This window comes from Bos grunniens, chromosome 13, assembly GCF_055505025.1.
Source record: "Bos grunniens cultivar Pamir isolate PY7600 chromosome 13, Bosgru_T2T1.0, whole genome shotgun sequence".
Taxonomy (NCBI): Eukaryota; Metazoa; Chordata; class Mammalia; order Artiodactyla; family Bovidae; genus Bos; species Bos grunniens.
In genome coordinates, this window is record NC_141177.1 from 64,599,714 (window position 1) to 64,617,484 (window position 17,771).

Genomic DNA, 17,771 nt, shown 5'->3' on the forward strand with positions numbered 1-17,771 from the left:
TTCTGAGGCTGCTACAACTCCCCCTAACTCCTAGCCTAGCAAAGCGTCTGAAGTTAACCTCCCAAATAACATCAGAGTCACCACCACCTGGAATCCACAAATCTGAGTTCTGCTGATCTATCAAAGACTAGTTTTGCTACAGTAGAAAATATACTCTAGTTATGAAATAGGGATGATGTGAAAATGTTTTGTTCACAGGCAACAGAATTTGGGGAGATGTCAAATCTATTTTGAAGAATGTTCTGAATGACTCAAAGATACCTCTCATGTTATGATTAAAAATCAATGGCAGCTAGATTGTAATTAGAATATTCAGTTAGAGTTCTATACCTTGATTAAAGGTTTCTGAATAGTAAATGTATGGACTAAGCCTAGATCTTAAGTAGAAAGTAGAAGGAATATGGAAAGTAAAAGTATATCAACATTTATTGATGGCATTGATTTCAATGATGATAATATGCTACCTTTTCAATGAAAAGTTATATGCATTAGTTTTCAAATTATCTTTCTTGATGTGGATTTAGCCAGCATAAAATATTCCAACTCATGCCACCTATATTTCTGGCATATAGTCAGAAATATGTAACTTTATACATAGAACAATTGCTTGTTTGGCAAATTTTGGATCTGCTTCTCTTATATCTAGGTACAAGTTTGTTAATTTTTACAATCATATTAAAGAACTCCAATAAAACTTTCAATGACTCAAGGGAAAGGCAGTTTTAGACAGTCAACCATAATTAAGCATAATGATTGTACCAGCTTTATTAAGGCAAATGTAAGGCATAATTTGAGTCTGGGGACAATCATCTTCAAAAAAAATGGAAAACAACATACTGTAAACCTTTGCATCATAAGCACATTTCGTCAACAGCAGCCTCAGGGCTCCAGTGAAATCAATTAGGTGTGTTACATATTTAACAATGGAAAAAGACTTTCATCTTTGTACTTCTCAACTAAGAGACATCTGATGCTGAAGCCACTGGAACTTTCAGGTGAATATCAGCAGGAGCCGAGAAACCTTTGTGTTGAACTTGCCTAATCTGACTATATTTATTCTGTTATATTGATATCTGAACTCAAGTTTAAAATATTCCTATGCTGGCCTAAATTCTCTTGAAATGCTTCATAGGCTGGGTGTAAATGAGAAATAACTTTTCAGTGTATTAGAAAACAGTTAATAGTGCATTCAAATCTTTCTGTAGTTTTTTTTTAAACTTTTTTTGTTGTTGTTGTTAAGAAAAAAAACTCTTCCAGGTCTATTCCCTTGATCAGTTTTCAGAAGGAAGTCCACGAACATTCATCATGTAGGCCTCTGGTGAAGTGTCACATGCAAGGGCCTGGATTTTGGAGAAGGATGCCAAGTCCTAAGGAAGCGAGGGGACAGACAGGGAGAGAGGGTACCAGACCGAGAAGGCAAAGTCAGGGTAAAGCCATGAAGGGAGCAGAGACTGGGTCCTGGAGAAATGCAAGGACTCACCTCCTGATACTGTTCTTCAGGGCTCCCCACTTTTTAAACCTCATCTGGGGTCCAGAAAAAGCAGCAGATCGCGAGGACTCTCTGCCTGGTTTCTGCTGTGGCTACCTGCACTGGAAGCAGGCAGCACCCTGGGACACTTGCTCTGGATAGTTTCCCACCCCTTGGGCTGGGTGAGCTGCTGTCATCAAACCCCAGGGGGCGGTGGCTGAGGACTGATGCTGAGTGTGGGAGGAAGGGCAGCCCTGGTGGAGGGTGGCCTGAGAGGGAGGGCAAAATGATGGAGAGACGCGTGCACGGATCCACAACTTGACCTTCAACCCCACACAGCATCTCACTAGACACTCACTTCAGTCTCATGGGAGACAGAAGTAGGGGGGTGGTCCAGAAGCAAGTGTGAGAGGTGGCTGTACCTGAGAAGGACCGAGGTGTGCCTACCTGACCGCCCAGAGACAGCGAGGGAATTGCAGGCTGGCTGGTCAAGCGCTCTAGCGCCCCCTGGCTGTAACTCGCAGACCTTTAGTATATGGAAGTGAAGTGAAAGTCTCTCAGTCGTGTCCGCCTCTTTGCGACCCCACGGACTGGTCCGTGGAATTCTCCAGGCCAGAATACTGGAGTAGGTAGCTATTCCCTTCTCCAGGGGATTTTGCCAAGCCAGGGATCGAACCCAGGTCTCCTGCATTGCAGGAGGATTCTTTACCAGCTGAGCCACAAGAGAAGCCCTTAGTACCTGGGGCGTGAAACTAGTCTAGCGCTTGCAGTTGGCAAGATCCTGACAGATTAGCAGATCCAGCAGTGTCAGAAAGCAGAAGACAGGTGACATTTTCCTTGAGTGAGCCCCTAATGCCCTGGTTATGCCTCTCCCTCTGCTACTGGGAACCTGTTGAGGTCCAGGCCTATCCCATTTGTATGATACTGTAGGAAGTTCCCCGGAGATCAGGGACCTTACTGGAGGAAGTTTCCCCGAGATCAGAGAAAACTTGCGAAATCTCTGTGTAATTCAGGCGGAGCAATGCAGGAGGCTACGCAGATTCATCCACCAACAGGCATCTAGCCCTCCCTCGCCCTGCACCGAGTTTGAAGCCACCATCTGCTGTGGTGTATGAGTGCCCGCAGGTGTGCTTGTTGGTCTGAGTGTCAGAGAGTTTGGGCAGGTAAGTTCTCTCTGTTTACAGTTTAACTGGAGGAACAAGACTGATGAAGCTCACATCAGCAATTTGCTCCTATATACTCCCCCTTTATCTTATAGAGGGATTCATACTTCATTAAGATTCAGTCTTCTGATTATTTCTCATTCAGATGGTTGTTTGTTTTGCAACTCTTGGGCAAAAAAGAAAAAAAAAAGTAATAAAATAAATAAAAATAAGCAGGGTGGTGAGTGTTTTCAATAAGTAATCCTCACACTAACTGCTGGGCAGTGGAGCCCATTTTCTGCAAGCTAATTTAATGTAAACAAGTCAGGACATAGAAAAAGTGAAACCCCAGCCATGGAATTCCTGGTAAGAGCATTTACTGAGTGGGTGGAGAACAACTCCCCACCCCCACCCCTATCCTCAGAGGGAGAGAGTGTTAGAGGTCATGGCAGGCTGGGACACCATGGATTGAGTTTCACTCTCAGGACAAAGCTGGTTATATAAATAAGGCTAGAGGCACCGAAGGGTTAAATGCATGTTCCACCTTTTCTTTTACCAAGAAAAGATGATTCTTCCCCCTTTTTTTTACAAATCCCCCAAAGCACACTCTATTAGAGATACACACTAAACCTTATGGGAATTCCCAATTGATATTTATCAAAAGGGTTTCATTTCAGATTTCTCAATTCCAACTTTAAATAAAAATAACCAGTATGATCTTAGTTTTTAAGATGATATCAATTCCCTTCGGAGTGGACACTGAGGATTTAGTAGAAAAGTTCAAATATCTGATTTTTTTTAAAAAACTCCTTTTTTCCAGAAAATAGATATTTGATGTCAAAAGAGGCAGTGATCTAACTTCTTAAAAAAGAAAAAAAGTAATGAGCTCTCTCTGGACAAATTATGCCTGGGATTCTCATGCAAAGAATGTACAGATCCAATTTTTCAAAGCTTGAATATTCTCTATGGTGTAAAACAATTGTAAGTACCTTTGCTAATTAATGAGCTGCTTTTAGCTGTAAATCAGCAGAATTGTATTTTTTTTTTTTAGAAACACATAGCCATGAATGTAAGATTTTCTTTTTTTTTCCCGTCTCTGTATATGTCATTTTTAAAAAATTCGATCTTTGTCACGGACACAAGTCAAATCAGGACTAATGAGCCATTCTCTAAAATGCAAATAATAGTATTCATTAAAGAAGAAGTATTTTAGCAAAAAGTAACTGACAATAAGGATGACGTGTAAGTGAGGATTGCCTGCAGGTGGCCCGAATGTGGGATGCTGCACTGAATTACAGAGGTTTTACATGACTCTTTATTCAATTGTTCAAGATGAGAAGAGTAATATTCCTAAGTTCTCTTCTAACATTACTAACAATATTCCTTTTGTCTTCCATCTTCAGAATCCTTGCCAACACCACCAGGGGATGCCAGGCCTTTTAATACATCTTTAACAAGGCTTTTTACTAATATATCATACCTCATGGCATAGGTTCACCTATGGCTGATTTCTTGTGACTCATTTTATACCAAGTTACCCCTTGAAAGGAAAGCTATGACAAACCTAGACAGCATATTAAAAAGTAGAGACATTACTTTGCTGACAAAGGTCTGTATAGTCAAACCTATGGTTTTTCCAGTAGTCATGTACAGATATGAGTCAGTCCATAAAGAAGGCTGAGTGCCGAAGAATTGATGCTTTCAAACTGTGGTGCTGAAGAAGACTCTTAGAATCCCTTGGACATCAAGGAGATCAAACCAGTCAATCCTAAAGGAAATCAACCCTGAATATTCATTGGAAGGACTGATGCTGAAGCTGAAGCTCCGGTACTTGGGCCACCTGCTTTGAAGAGCCCACTCCTGGAAAAGACCCTGATGCTGGGAAAGACTGAAGGCAAAAGGAGAAGGGAGCCACAGAGGATGAGATGGTTAGATACCATCACTGACTCCATGGACATGAATTTGAGTAAACTCTGGGAGATGGTGGAAGACAGAGGAGACTGGCGTGCTGCAGCCCCTGGAATTACAGTCAGACATGACTTAGTGACTGAACAACAACAACAGGTAACAGACAAAGTAGAAAAGATCCAGCAAAGACGGCAGGATGTGGTGGTTCCCAGGTACCCCTCTCAGGACAGTCTGGTAGTGAGCAGGAGCTGTGTACTCAGCGATCAGTCCTTTACCAGTTGTATTCCAGAAATAAATTTGTCTGACATATTTGAATATTTTTACTAAAGGAGAAAAGTAATATTTGAGGACAACCATTTCAATGCAAACTAGATGTTCACATATGATATTTTGACACTCCCCACCCCCAGAGAAAGAGAGGTAAAACAAAGCAAACTCATCCTGTCATTTAAAATTAACTAGAAGGAGGGAAAATGGCTTCAGATTTTCTTTCTACTTCGGTAACCTAAGAATCCCTGATTCTTTTAAATTCTATTTCTTGGGTCAAGAGAGGAAGAATATATGAATGCATTTATTCATATATATTGTTTTAATGAGAAAAAAACTTCATTTTGCAGGAAATATCTTCTCATCAAAAGTCTAGCAGAATATTTAGTTGGAGGATTATTTGGTTATCGGGAGCCCAAAGGATTCAATCTTACTTACTTCTTTTAACATGATGCTATTAAGTAGTCTAGAGGTGAAGGAGGGGTGGAATTTACATGGAGATGTTGTTGGTGCCAAGAGTAGAGTCTGAACCTGGGAGAGAAGTGTTTTGAGAAGCAAAGCTTGGCTGATTCTGTTCTTTGTGAGATAACTGATATTAATGTTTAACATTAATGTACTGGGGAAGAATCACCATAGGAGTAAACATCTAGAATCTTTTATAAATAGGAAAAAGAGTTCTTAACTTAGTTTTCTTAACCAAGAGCAAAGAAACCTGAGTCAGAGAGACCCAGGTTCAAATGCTGCCTCAACTCTTTAGTGGCGGCTGGAGCTTGGCTGGGTCACCCTGCTAAGTCTTCTGTGTACTGTTAAATGGCTTTAAAAAATGCCCACCTCACAGAGATGGTGCTGAAAACAAAATGAGAAAATGCATGCAAATTCTTGCATGAGAAAGCACTTAATAAATGTTAGCTATTATTAGTTATCATTAACATCCTTATTTTTATCCCAAAGTTGTGGTAATAATAAAACTATATTAGGTGATATATTCATGGACAGAAATCCAAAATAGGTACCGGGTTTGATTATCATGCACATGTAACCTTCATCCTCAGTTACCAAAAATCCTCCCTAGTGGCAATGAGATTCACTGAAGTTTTAATATGTTGCTTTTTAAAATTATGCACATACTGCAAGGATAGAAAGATTTTACAGGTTCACACCAAATTGTGAACTTTTGCATGATACTTTGTCTATGATGTTGTCAATATAAGACCAGAACTAAGGATTTCCCATGTAACATAAGATTTCTTTCATGTAACATAAGAAAATATCTCACACATCACTTCTGTTACCATGATAAATGTAAAGATGGGTTGTGTGTGTGAGTGCATATGTGTTGTGCACACATGTGGTGTGTGTTTGGAGGTGGTGGAAAGGAGAGAAACGGGAACAATAATAAGTGTATTTATTTGGTTTTTCCTTCTTTTCTCTGTTAGGAGGGTTGTTTAATGCCTCAGTGACTTAATATAAATCTAAACTGCTCTTCCATGGATGGATTGCCCCCACGTGTCTTGCTTGTGAATGTAGGAGGAGGCGTTTGATGAGACCAGAGGAGACAGAAAGTATTTCAGGTAGGTACCACCTACCAGAAAGGGAGCCCAGGGATCAGCAGCATCTGAAACAGCTCAACTTGTTATGACTCCTCCATACACAAAAGGAAAGATCTAGCCAGTGGTACAACATGGGAATGGTCTATCCCTGTCTCGTGACTGAAGGAATAAGTATTAATTATCACAAACTTGCGACCTGAGATGACATCATGACTCTGAAGCAGGAGTGACTCACCTCTGCACCACAGCAGCCACAGCTTGGCCTCCTTTCCCAGGGCCTGCGATGGTCTGGGAGGACCCCTACCCGCTGATTCCCAAGAAAACTAGAATTCAGTGCACAATGGCCATTCACAAACTGACAATTTCCTCTTGACTTAGATTTGCAACACAGGAAGGGAGTGAGGGGTCGTGCCAGACCTGCTGTGATCCCCTTCCCCCAACACCAGGAGAAGGTGACCGTGTCCTGCTTCCTACTTGCTGTGTCCTGGTGGTCACATGTGTTATCTCGCTGAACGCCTGCTCCATAGGGCTGTCAGGAGGATTGAGAACGCATGCACACACACCCCTATGTTCATTCCAGCACTATTCACAATAGCCAAGACATGGAAACAATCTAAATGTCCATCAACAGGTGAATGAATAAACAAGATGTGGTGTGTAAACACACACACAGAAAATAGAATATTACTCAGCCATAAAAAGGATGAAACAATGCCATCTATAGCAATACAAATACAAGTAGAGATTATCATACTAAGTGATATAAGAAAGAGGAAGAGGAAGACAAACACCATATGATATCACTTATATGTGGAATCTACAATGTGATACAAATGAACCCTCTATGGAACAGAACAAATTCATGGACAAAGAAAACAAACCTGTGGTTGCCAAGGGGGAGGGAGTTGGGGAAGGGATGGAGTAGAAGGTTGGGGTTGCTACTGCTAAGTCACTTCAGTCGTGTCCGACTCTGTGCGACCCCAGAGACGGCAGCCCACCAGGCTCTCCCGTCCCTGGGATTCTCCAGGCAAGAACACCGGAGTGGGCTGCCATTTCCTTCTCCAATGCATGAAAGTGAAAAGTGAAAGTGAAGTTGCTCAGTCGTGTCCGACTCCTAGCGACCCCATGGACTGCAGCCTACCAGGCTCCTCCGTCCATGGGATTTTCCAGGCAAGAGAACTGGAGTGGGGTGCCATGAAGGTTGGGGTTAGCAAATGTAAATTACTGTATATGGAATAGAAAAACAGCAAGGTCCTACAGTGTAGCACAGGGAACTCTATTTAATATTCTATGATAAGCCATAATGGAAAAGAATATTTTAAAAAAGAATGTATGTGAATCATACACATTAATGAATCACTTTGCTCTACTGCAGAAATTAACACAGCATTGTAAATCAACTGTACATCAATTAATAAAAAGAGAGAACATATGTATAGCCCTTTGGCCTCCGCCTAGCACATTATAAGCACTAGTAAACATTCCTTCTCTGCCCTTTACCCTTAATGCTTACCCTTCTGTAACGCCTGTGTAATCACCCCCCAACCCATAGATTCAGAAACATGTTTCGAGTCCTCAAGACAGGAAGTCACTGAGTAAGGATTTATGCCCAGTTTTGGCCCATCTGACCCCAAAGTCTGGGCAGACCCTTTCCTCTCTGCCAAGTCACCTCCTCAAGTATATGCTTCCTCTTTAAGATCAGAGCCCTGATATTGGGAAATGACTCCACACTTAGAAATGCTTAGAATCTGGTGGGGACAGGGGAGTGAAGAAAAAGACAAAGCAAAAGGAGGTGGAGGCAGAAAGAAGGATAAAGAGCAGGAAACAAAGTTCCAGCTGGAAAACTGAGTAGAGATGTGGGTTCCTTTCCCACGAGTCCCCCCGATCAAATAGCACCCCACCACCACTTACCCTAACGCCCCTTCCCCACGCCTGCTGTCAGGAATCTGGAAGACTGTGTTTCCTCCTTTCTATCATTACAAAAGGTGACTTTTTGGTGTTCCACGTAAGATGTTATTTCTTTAGAATCCGTCAGTGCCCTAGACCAGGGATCCCCAACCTCTGGGATCTCATGCCTGATGATCTGAGGTGGAGCTGATGTAATAATCAAGTGAAATAAAATGCACAATAATTGTAATGCCCTTGAATGTTCTGAAAACCATCCCCCACACTTTGTGGAAAAATTGTCTTCCATGAAACCAGTTCTTGGTACCAAAAAGCTTGGGGACAGTTGCCCTAGACCACTTTTTTTGGGGGGGAGCGGGGAGAGCTTCAATGTAGATTTCTGCCCACTCCTCCCGTTTTCAGGTCTCCTTATTGCAATGTGCTCAAATCACCCTGGTCCCAGCTGAATTTAGGACACTATTAGATGAGCCATGTTGGGGAATCCCATGCTCATAATTATTATTCTCCCCCCACGTTTTTATTTCCCTACATCCCCACAATTTGGCCAGTATATACTTTTAAAACTTTTTTAATGAACTCATGTCAGAATGTGAAGTCCTGCTATCTAGGACGGTTCCTCTGGACCTCGTGGCTGCTTTCCTATGAGATCCTGCATCTTCCACATTGTTCTAGCCTGACACCTAACAGCAATCTCTTCTAGCCCAACTTAGCTTCATTATTTTGTCCTCTGCCTTCTGTTTTCCAAGCTTTTTGTTTCCATCATTAAAAGTCAGAATATTCTTCTAGGCAGTGAGATCTAGAAAGTTATTCAGAAAAGGACCTCAATTAGGCAGGGAAATAACTCCCAAGGTGAAACCATAAAATGTTGAAGACAAGGGAGACAAGAAATAGGTGAGGGAGATTAAGAGGTAAAAACTCCCAGTTGCAAAATAAAGGAGTCACAGGTACAGAATGTATGGTGTGGGGAATACAGTCAATAACTATGCAGTATCTTTGTATGGTGACAGATGGTAACTAGACTTACTGTGGTGATCATTTTGAAATGTATAGAAATTTTGAATCACTGTGTTGTGAAACAGGAACTACCAGTGTTTCAGGTCAATTATACTTCCAAAATAAACAAACTCATAGAAAAAGAGGTAATAATTATGGTTACCAGAGGCAGGGGTTGAGGGCAGGGAAACTGGATGCGCTAGTCAAAAGGTAAAAACTTCTAGTTATAAATAAGCATTAGGGATGCAATGTGTGTGTGTGCCTAGCTGCTCAGTCGTATTGGACTCTTTTGTGACCCTGTGGACTATAGCCTGCCAGGCTCCTGTTTCCATGGGATTTTCCAGCCATGAATATTGGAGTGTGTTGCCATTTCCTTCTCCAGGGGATCTTCCCAACCCAGGGATCAAACCCACGTCTCCTGCTTTGGCAGGCAGGTTCTTTACCAGTGAGCCACTGGGGAGCCTCAGGGATGCAACATTCAGTTCAGTTCAGTTTAGTCGCTCAGTTGTGTCCAACTCTTTGCGACCTCATGAATCGCAGCACACCAGGCCTCCCTGTCCATCACCAACTCCCGGAGTTCACTCAGACTCAAGTCCATCGAATCAGTGATGCCATGCAGCCATCTCATCCTCTGTCGTCCCCTTCTCCTCCTGCCCCCAATCCCTCCCAGCATCAGAGTCTTTTCCAATGAGTCAACTCTTCGCATCAGGTGGCCAAAGGTACTGGAGTTTCAGCTTTAGCATCATTCCTTCCAAAGAATTCCCAGGGCTGATCTCCTTCAGAATGGACTGGTTGGATCTCCTTGCAGTCCAAGGGACTCTCAAGAGTCTTCTCCAACACCACAGTTGAAAAGCATCAATTCTTCGGTGCTTAGCTTTCTTCACAGTCCAACTCTCACATCCATACATGACCACAGGAAAAACCACAGCCTTGATTAGACGGACCTTTGTCAGCAAAGTGATGTCTCTGCTTTTGAATATGCTATCTAGATTGGTCATAACTTTCCTTCCAAGGAGTAAGTGTCTTTTAATTTCATGGCTGCAGTCACCATCTGCAGTGATGATGCAACACTCAGATCAGATCAGATCAGTCACTCAGTTGTGTCCGACTCTTTGTGAGCCCATGAATCGCAGAACGCCAGGCCTCCCTGTCCATCACCAACTCCTGGAGTTCACCCAGACTCACGTCCATCGAGTCAGTGATGCCATCCAGCCATCTCATCCTCTGTCGTCCCCTTTTCCTCCTGCCCCCAATCCCTCCCAGCATCAGAGTCTTTTCCGATGAGTCAACTCTTCACATGAGGTGGCCAAAGTACTGGAGTTTCAGCTTTAGCATCATTCCTTCCAAGGAAATCCCAGGGCTGATCTCCTTCAGAATGGACTGGTTGGATCTCTTTGCCGTCCAACATTAGATAAATACAATTAAACGCTGCAGCATGTTATGTATGAAAGTTGTCAAGAGAGGAAATCCTAAGAGTTCTCATTGCAATGAAATTTTTTTTTCTATTTGTTTTATTTTATATCCATATGAGATGAGGGATGTTCACTGAACTTTTTGTAATAATCATCTCACGATGTATGTAAGTCATATTATTATGCTGTACATCTTAAACTCATACAGTGCTGTATGTCATTCATATCTCTGTAAATCTGGGAGAAAAAAAATATATATATACACACATACATATATAAAGGAAATAAGACCAAGACATATCTTGTATGTCTTCAGCCCTCGTGGAGAAGGAAACGATGGCAAGGTGGGTGGAAGATTCACAGGGGGTGGAGGGTACGACCGTGGGAGAAGAGGACCATGGATGGGCCTCAGTTCACTGTAAGATGCTGAGACGCCTGGATATGACCCTTTAGCTAATGCAGGGCATGGGGCAGGGGTGGGGAGGGAGGAGCAGCGAGAAAGGCTATTCAAGAATCAGCAAACCCTATATTGAGGATGGATTTGGAGAGACCAGAAACTCATGAATAAATCAGATAGGAAGCACTTGCAAGAGTCCAGGAAAGAGATATATCCCCATCAACACTTGTTCCAGCCCTCAGGCTCATCAGACCCATTGGGACATTCATTTTGAAAGCCCTTTCATCTCCAGTGTTCCTCTTCTATCCTGCTCCTAAAATCATCTTAAATCAACCTAAAATTTTCCTGGCTTCTCCTTGTTCTTCACATGACCTCAGGCCTTTAGAAACCTCCCCCCTCCCCCCCAGGTCTTTTATCAGATGAAGCCAATCATAATTTCACCCCCACTTCTTGTGCTCCATTCAGACCGAGAAAACCAATTGGCCTAACTTAATTCAAGTCAATGACCAAGTAAGTGTTTACTGAGGATGCTAAGTGCAGACCAGCTGCTCATCTGGTTGTCGGGGACGTCAGGAGAGGCTCACGTCCAGAGGCGGAGACTGGATGTAAACAACACGGAGGAGGGCAAAGTACAACCTAGCAGCTCAGAGGCTGGGAGGGGAAGCAGTCACTGCTGCTCCGTGTCCTAGAACCTTTGATTTGATGATGACTAACCGCTGACTTTTTCTGTGACACATTTGTCAACTTTTTGAGATTTCTTATGCAGTAACTTCTCATGATGGTTTCTGTACGTGGAGTCTTTTGATTAAGTAGAGTGCTTTCATTTATAGCTCTTCAGGGTCTGCAAATTGGGAGCAGGGTGGGTGTTTGTGATTTCAGAAGCCATAGTGAAGCCACTGGTGTTATTAATACGGCCACACGTGCAATTTGAATGAAAGAATTCAGCAATTCTCCCCTCCCCATGGTCAGTGACAAGTTAAACTGACCACAAAGGACTCTGTGGTGTCAAGCAAAGTGGGGCGGGGTGGGGGTGCCTGGTCTGTACACACGGGAGACCAGCCCAAGGGTCTCCCACCAGCCCTCCTTCTCATTGCCACCACCATTACACAAACAGGAAGAAACTGGTTCTCATGGCAAAGGCCACTACAATATTGTAAAGTAACTAGCCTCCAATTAAAATAAATAAATTAAAAAAACAAAAAGAAACTGTGGTTCTCTTCATTGTGTTTCACATAATCAATGCCTGCAAACAGAATATATGAAGGGCCTTGAATAATTCTTCCTCAGGAGAAATCTAATATCAGAAAATGACATTCTGAAGATAATTAAAAACTTGACAAAGTCAGGACTTTGCAGGAAGGGAAAACTACAAGATGAACTTTCAGCAAGTCAAAGAGTCTATGCTCCTTTTTGAAAAACCTAAAGTCATCAGGCGTGGGTTCCCTTAGCGACCAGCCCTGTCAGGAAGTTAACACATGAGCTTTGCTGAGGGACATCATATTAGCATTAATGGCCCGTTGACTTATTGGGTCCCCCTTGCCTATCGGCATTCCAGGCACCTTGCATAAATCCTGCAATAAAACCAATTAAAAACTCATTAAAAGATAAAACCTAAAACTATGCCAATAAATGCTAAACACACTTGAAGTACATTCATTTGCATCATTCTTAGGGGGCATAAAATGGAAAAGAATAGCGTGAATGCTGCAAAGCCTTCTTGCGGACAGTGCCAGACTCAGGAGATCAAAACAGAGAATGCAATTAAGTTAGTAAAATGTGTCCAGACTTGTTAGATTTCCAGGTCTGGTTTTCGTCAGTACCATATTTAAGGTATTTCCTAAGTTTTATATGAAAATGTTGCTACCTGTAATAAAGTAAGGGAGCTATTTCTGAGATAAATGTATATTGAAAAATACAGAAACTGTCACAATAAGCAAACTGAAATGTCACTTACAAAAAATTTATCCTTTTATCCAAATCATAGCACATATGTCTTACCAGAAAGCATGGAATTTGCTCTGTGAGCATCTCTTACAGGAACAAGGAGTTGCATTTTAAGTATGAAATGTAACAACTTGTGCGAACAGACTCAAAGAGCTGACCCATAGAGAATTTTTGAAGAGTCCCAACCTCATGGATTATAAAAATGCCTTTCTGTCACTTTCTAAGAAGTATATAAACATACGTTTGACAACTCTCCTTCCCGTTACATTTGAAGCAAGAAAAGCCACATTTCCTTTATCCAGAAAGAAAAAAAGAAAGAAAATGACAACAAATTATATGCACAATTAAATGAGTGTTTAGTGAAGAAAAGAAATGTCTGCATGTGTGTGTATACATGAGCAGGAGTCAGGGGGAAGTGGGAGACAGATGTATCCAAAAATAATACCTGAAATACTCTATCCACAGCCACAAAATAATTATCACTGAAGGTGACATTTGTGTTTTTCACTGTGCTTTTCTGTATTCTCCATGCTTCTGGCCTTAAAGATATAGTGTTTAGGAAAATAAGTGCGCTCTGAAAATACATGAGGAGGTAGTAGAAATACAAAGAAGGTAGTTGATTCAATCTACTCAATTGGCCCCTTAAAAAGAGGGGGGAAATGCACATCAAATTGCTGACACTTATTTTTGGCACTACCTGCATTCTCTCATGTGGGCATAGCCATGGTCCAAGATGGTGCCACCATGTCCTTGCCCTGCCACCCAATTCAACCTCTTTATGCAAATATATAAGAAACATGCATGAAATTGAGTAAGTGAGTTACACTGCTTTAACAATAACCATTCATAATGCTATTTGTACTACTACCTACAGAGAATAACACTGGATCATCTCTTTGGAAATGTTATAAATGGAACACTGTCAAATTTATAAGCAACGTTTTAGACAGCAAATATGCGGCTTGGATTTTAGCAGTCTTAAATACTGCAAGCAGCTTACTCTTATCTCCCAGTGCCACTGCCTTCCTGGAGTAATTGATGCTTGGAGTCCCCAATTTCACATAAACCAGGCCACTGTGTTATTGTATACAGCAATCTGACTGCTGGCAGGGACAGGAAACTGCGCTGAACCCAGATCAATAGACTTGTCAACAGTAAGCAGCTTAATCTAATTCAGCCTATCTCATCTCAGGGCACAGAGTTTGCAATTTTGCTATTGGGTCCCTCTGGCAGGAAATGGTTTAGAAAGTTTAGTCTTAAGAAGTTTAAGTGATATGCTTATCCTTCAGGCTCTTGAATGTTTATTCAGCAGAATGGCTGTTTTAAATGTTTTATAAATGGCAATAATGTAAACAAGGCATGTCTGACTTCCCTCTCCCGTGAAAACTATAATGGTGATTTCCTTGATCACGGACATTGGAATTAATACCACAGCCAGTCACACTTTAGAGGAAATTGCTCTGGTTCACATGTTCTGAGCTCTTGTCATGTTTAAACTCCATCCCCACATCCCAGCCAACGACATTTTTCCGAGAAAACTCTTCATTTTAAATACAGATTTGTTTCTTCTCTAACTCTATTTTGGACAAATGACTTCTTTAGTTATGAAACCTCCAGTGATTACCCATCAAAGCATCATTCTTCTTCCTCAGAAGAGTGTGCAAGATAGAGAGTTGGCACGTTGGGAGAAGGGAGCATTCTTGGCAAGGAGGCTGAGAGCCTGAAATCATGAATTCTAGCCCCGCCTGAGACCTCACCCTCTCAGGATGGGCTGGGCCACCTGACTGCCCTCCTGCCACTGAGCGCTTTCCACTCTCCACATCATCACTTGGGAGATGGTGGCGAGTGCCAAGGACCTGACACCACTCGCGGTGCTGGTGCCAGCTGTCCTTCAACTGTCAAACAGGAAGGGCACAGACCACTTCTCACGTGTGTAAAAAGGTCCCATTTGTACAAGTCTCCATACTTTTTTATAAGCCTCTGGAGATGACAATTCATTATCACAATTACCCTTAAAATGACCTTCAATGGAAGTAAAACAGGTGATGAGATACCATCTTGTGGGTGGAGAGGGCATGGAGGATGAGGAACAAGATGCCTGGAGGATGGGGAAGAGGGGTCATGAGGATGGGAAGATGGGGGCAAGGAGGATTACGGATGCAGAAGAAGAGAGAAGGGCAAAAAAACTGTTCATTCTGTGATCAGTGGTATCTGAGGACGGCAGAGTGTGAGAATATTTTAAGATCAGGTCTGTGTTTAAAAACTGAGTAAGGGCTCCTCTACGTCACTTAAACCAGCCCAATACTTTCTATGGCAAGACAGCGAGGAAGCCCTGCCAAGTGCTGGCTGGAAGGGAAGCTCACATAAGAGCTGAAGCGTTTAAGAAAGATCCACGTGAAAGGGCTGAGAGTTCAACTGGAAGAGACCATGTCAAGGCCAGTGCCCAGGACTAAGAGCCCAGGAAAAAGTAATGATGGGAAATGTGGAGAGCTTCCGCAATGCAAACTGAGGGCCAAAGGCAGAGGCGGAGCTGCAGATACAGCATTCACAGGCCTAGAGAAGAAGGAATAGATTGCTTCACACGTCCACATTAAACATCAAAATCCATGGTAGGAATTGGATTTTAATCAATTAATAATTGGGAATTGTTCACTCCCCCTCTCAGTTGGGTCTGTCCATTTAACACACTAAAATCAAAATGAAAGTCTAATAACCTTTCTTTTGGGTTTCTAAATAATCTCAACCTCTCTTTTTCTTCAAGGTGAATCATACAAACACGATGCTTCTTAGGAAACTGGGAAACAAAGTACTGAAAAACCAGAGAGAAAAGAAGAATCCTAGGAAGAACTGGTCCCATTTATTATGGTAAGTATTTTTAATTAAGGACGAGGAAAAGCCCCAAAGAAACAGGCCATTAGCTCTTTCATGGTAGCTGGACTATGCATCGCCCCCTAATTATGAAACAAGGTACACCTTTATGCACCTGGCGATTTTCTAGGTAACGCGTGGTACAGTGTGCAGTGGGGATCGTTTTAATAGGCCTGGTAATGAGATCTGGGTGAAAAATCTCTCTGTTAATTTAGCAGTCCTCCTGAGATGTTAAAGTTCTAGTTGGCAAGTGTTTTAAACTTCCTTGCCAATCCCGGCCCCAGCCCACCCCAAGTCTTGACAATAGATTCTAAATATCACCTGTAAACGGCAATCTGCCCTCAGCAACCATCACTTCTGCTCCCTTCCTGCCTCTCTACCACTGTGAGTCTCTTTTGATTTACCCGGTACTAACTAAAACGTTATTATATGAATAATTTGACACTCTAATAATCCATACATTTTGAAAGCAAATCACTGCAGGCTTTAAACCCTCAGATCTTTCCTATCAAAGGTGAAGCATCCTCAAACAGTCAGCACTGAAACAAGCAGCTGTGGTCACTTCTCCACCTTTTTGTTTAAAGAATACATCAGTCCCTGTAAGCAGACTTAAATAAATGACTTGCAAATTAAAAGAAACATTTCTCTGATTCACTGCAGTAGCTTGCTTTTTGGGATACAAGGTTAAATGTGAACAGTAAACCTTTTAAGGTTATTGGAACTAAATTATTAACGCTGTGTTTCCCCTTCTTTTTGTCCTCTGTGTGGCATTCTTCCTGATTACTCACTGCAACTCCACTCCTACAAGTTGTAAATCAAATGAAAAATCTTTAAAGCACAAAAACAGCTGATTAAAATGTTCAACCACAGGGGAACTACAGAGATGATGGGGAGTGGCACGCTGCAATTTTTTTTTTCAATGAAGCTTTTCATATGGCCATTGAAAAAAATATGTTGTGAAAACTGTCCACTTTCATCTCAGGAGGAAGTGAAAGGGGCACTCCCACTTTTGAATCCATTTGCAACCTTCAAACTAATGAGTGCTTTTCCCACTTGGGTCCCACCTAGTGCCTCACACCTAGAGTGCATTTTACATATATGTTTTTATGCTCAAACACTGCTTAAAGGGGACTGGGGACTTAGCCAGGGCTAAGAAGGAAGCTTTTTTTCAGGCCTCACATTAGGGGGTTATCGACAAAGCTCTGAAATCAGAATATGGGGATCTGTACTGTAAATGAGGAAAATCAAAGCCATGTTACCTGCCTGGGGCCTCAATTTCCTCGTCTGTAAGACGGGCTGATGATATTTTCTTCTTAGGTCATAGTTGCGAGTATGCACTTCCCAGCATACATTTAATAAAATATTCATTGGAAAACCTGTGCTGCACACATTTTAGAAAACTGTGGTTCTGGGATTCACAGATAGTTTGAATTACTTAAATGTATTCTGATTAATGAAGCACATCCAGACCCATCTCTTAGAGCTGCCACCTGACATCTGGAATTCCAGGGCAAGAGCCATTGAAGTGAGGAAGGGGATAAAGTGGGGGCAGGGTGAGACCTCAGGAGACTGATTTCAAGACTCTGCATGGTCTGATTTAATTAAGAAAATTCCAAGAGTAGTGTGATTCCCAGAATCTTCCCCTCCTGCAACGATGTGTAAGATATCTACCAGGGACAGGGTCAGCTCCATGGGTGTGTGACCTGGTGGACACTCGGGCCTGTGTTTCGAAAGGGCTCTGCTTCAACTGTCTTGGTCATTTATCTTTGTTGTTATTGTTTTTTTAAGTCTTTATTGAATTTGTTACAATTTTGCTTCTGGCTTATCTTTTGTTTTTTTTGGCCCCAAGGCATGTGGGAATCTTAGTTTCCCGACTAGGGATTGAACCCTCACCCCCTGCATTGGAAGGCAAAGTCT

General features: G+C 42.2%; 1 protein-coding gene and 1 long non-coding RNA gene across 49 annotated transcripts in view; one reads left to right on the plus strand and one right to left on the minus strand.

The window, feature by feature from the left end:
* Positions 1-17,771, minus strand: part of PARD3 (par-3 family cell polarity regulator) — a 579,141-nt gene that overhangs the window by 89,603 nt on the left and 471,767 nt on the right. The window lies entirely within an intron of this gene.
* Positions 1-17,771, plus strand: part of LOC147361115 (uncharacterized) — a 64,016-nt gene that overhangs the window by 32,950 nt on the left and 13,295 nt on the right. Inside the window, exons 4-5 of one of the 2 annotated variants that reach the window (XR_015139775.1) lie at positions 1-4,674; positions 6,222-9,905. The exon at positions 1-4,674 is cut by the window's left edge and continues 21,802 nt beyond it. This is a non-coding gene — a long non-coding RNA (uncharacterized LOC147361115). The other variant, XR_015139774.1, reaches the window with a different exon arrangement.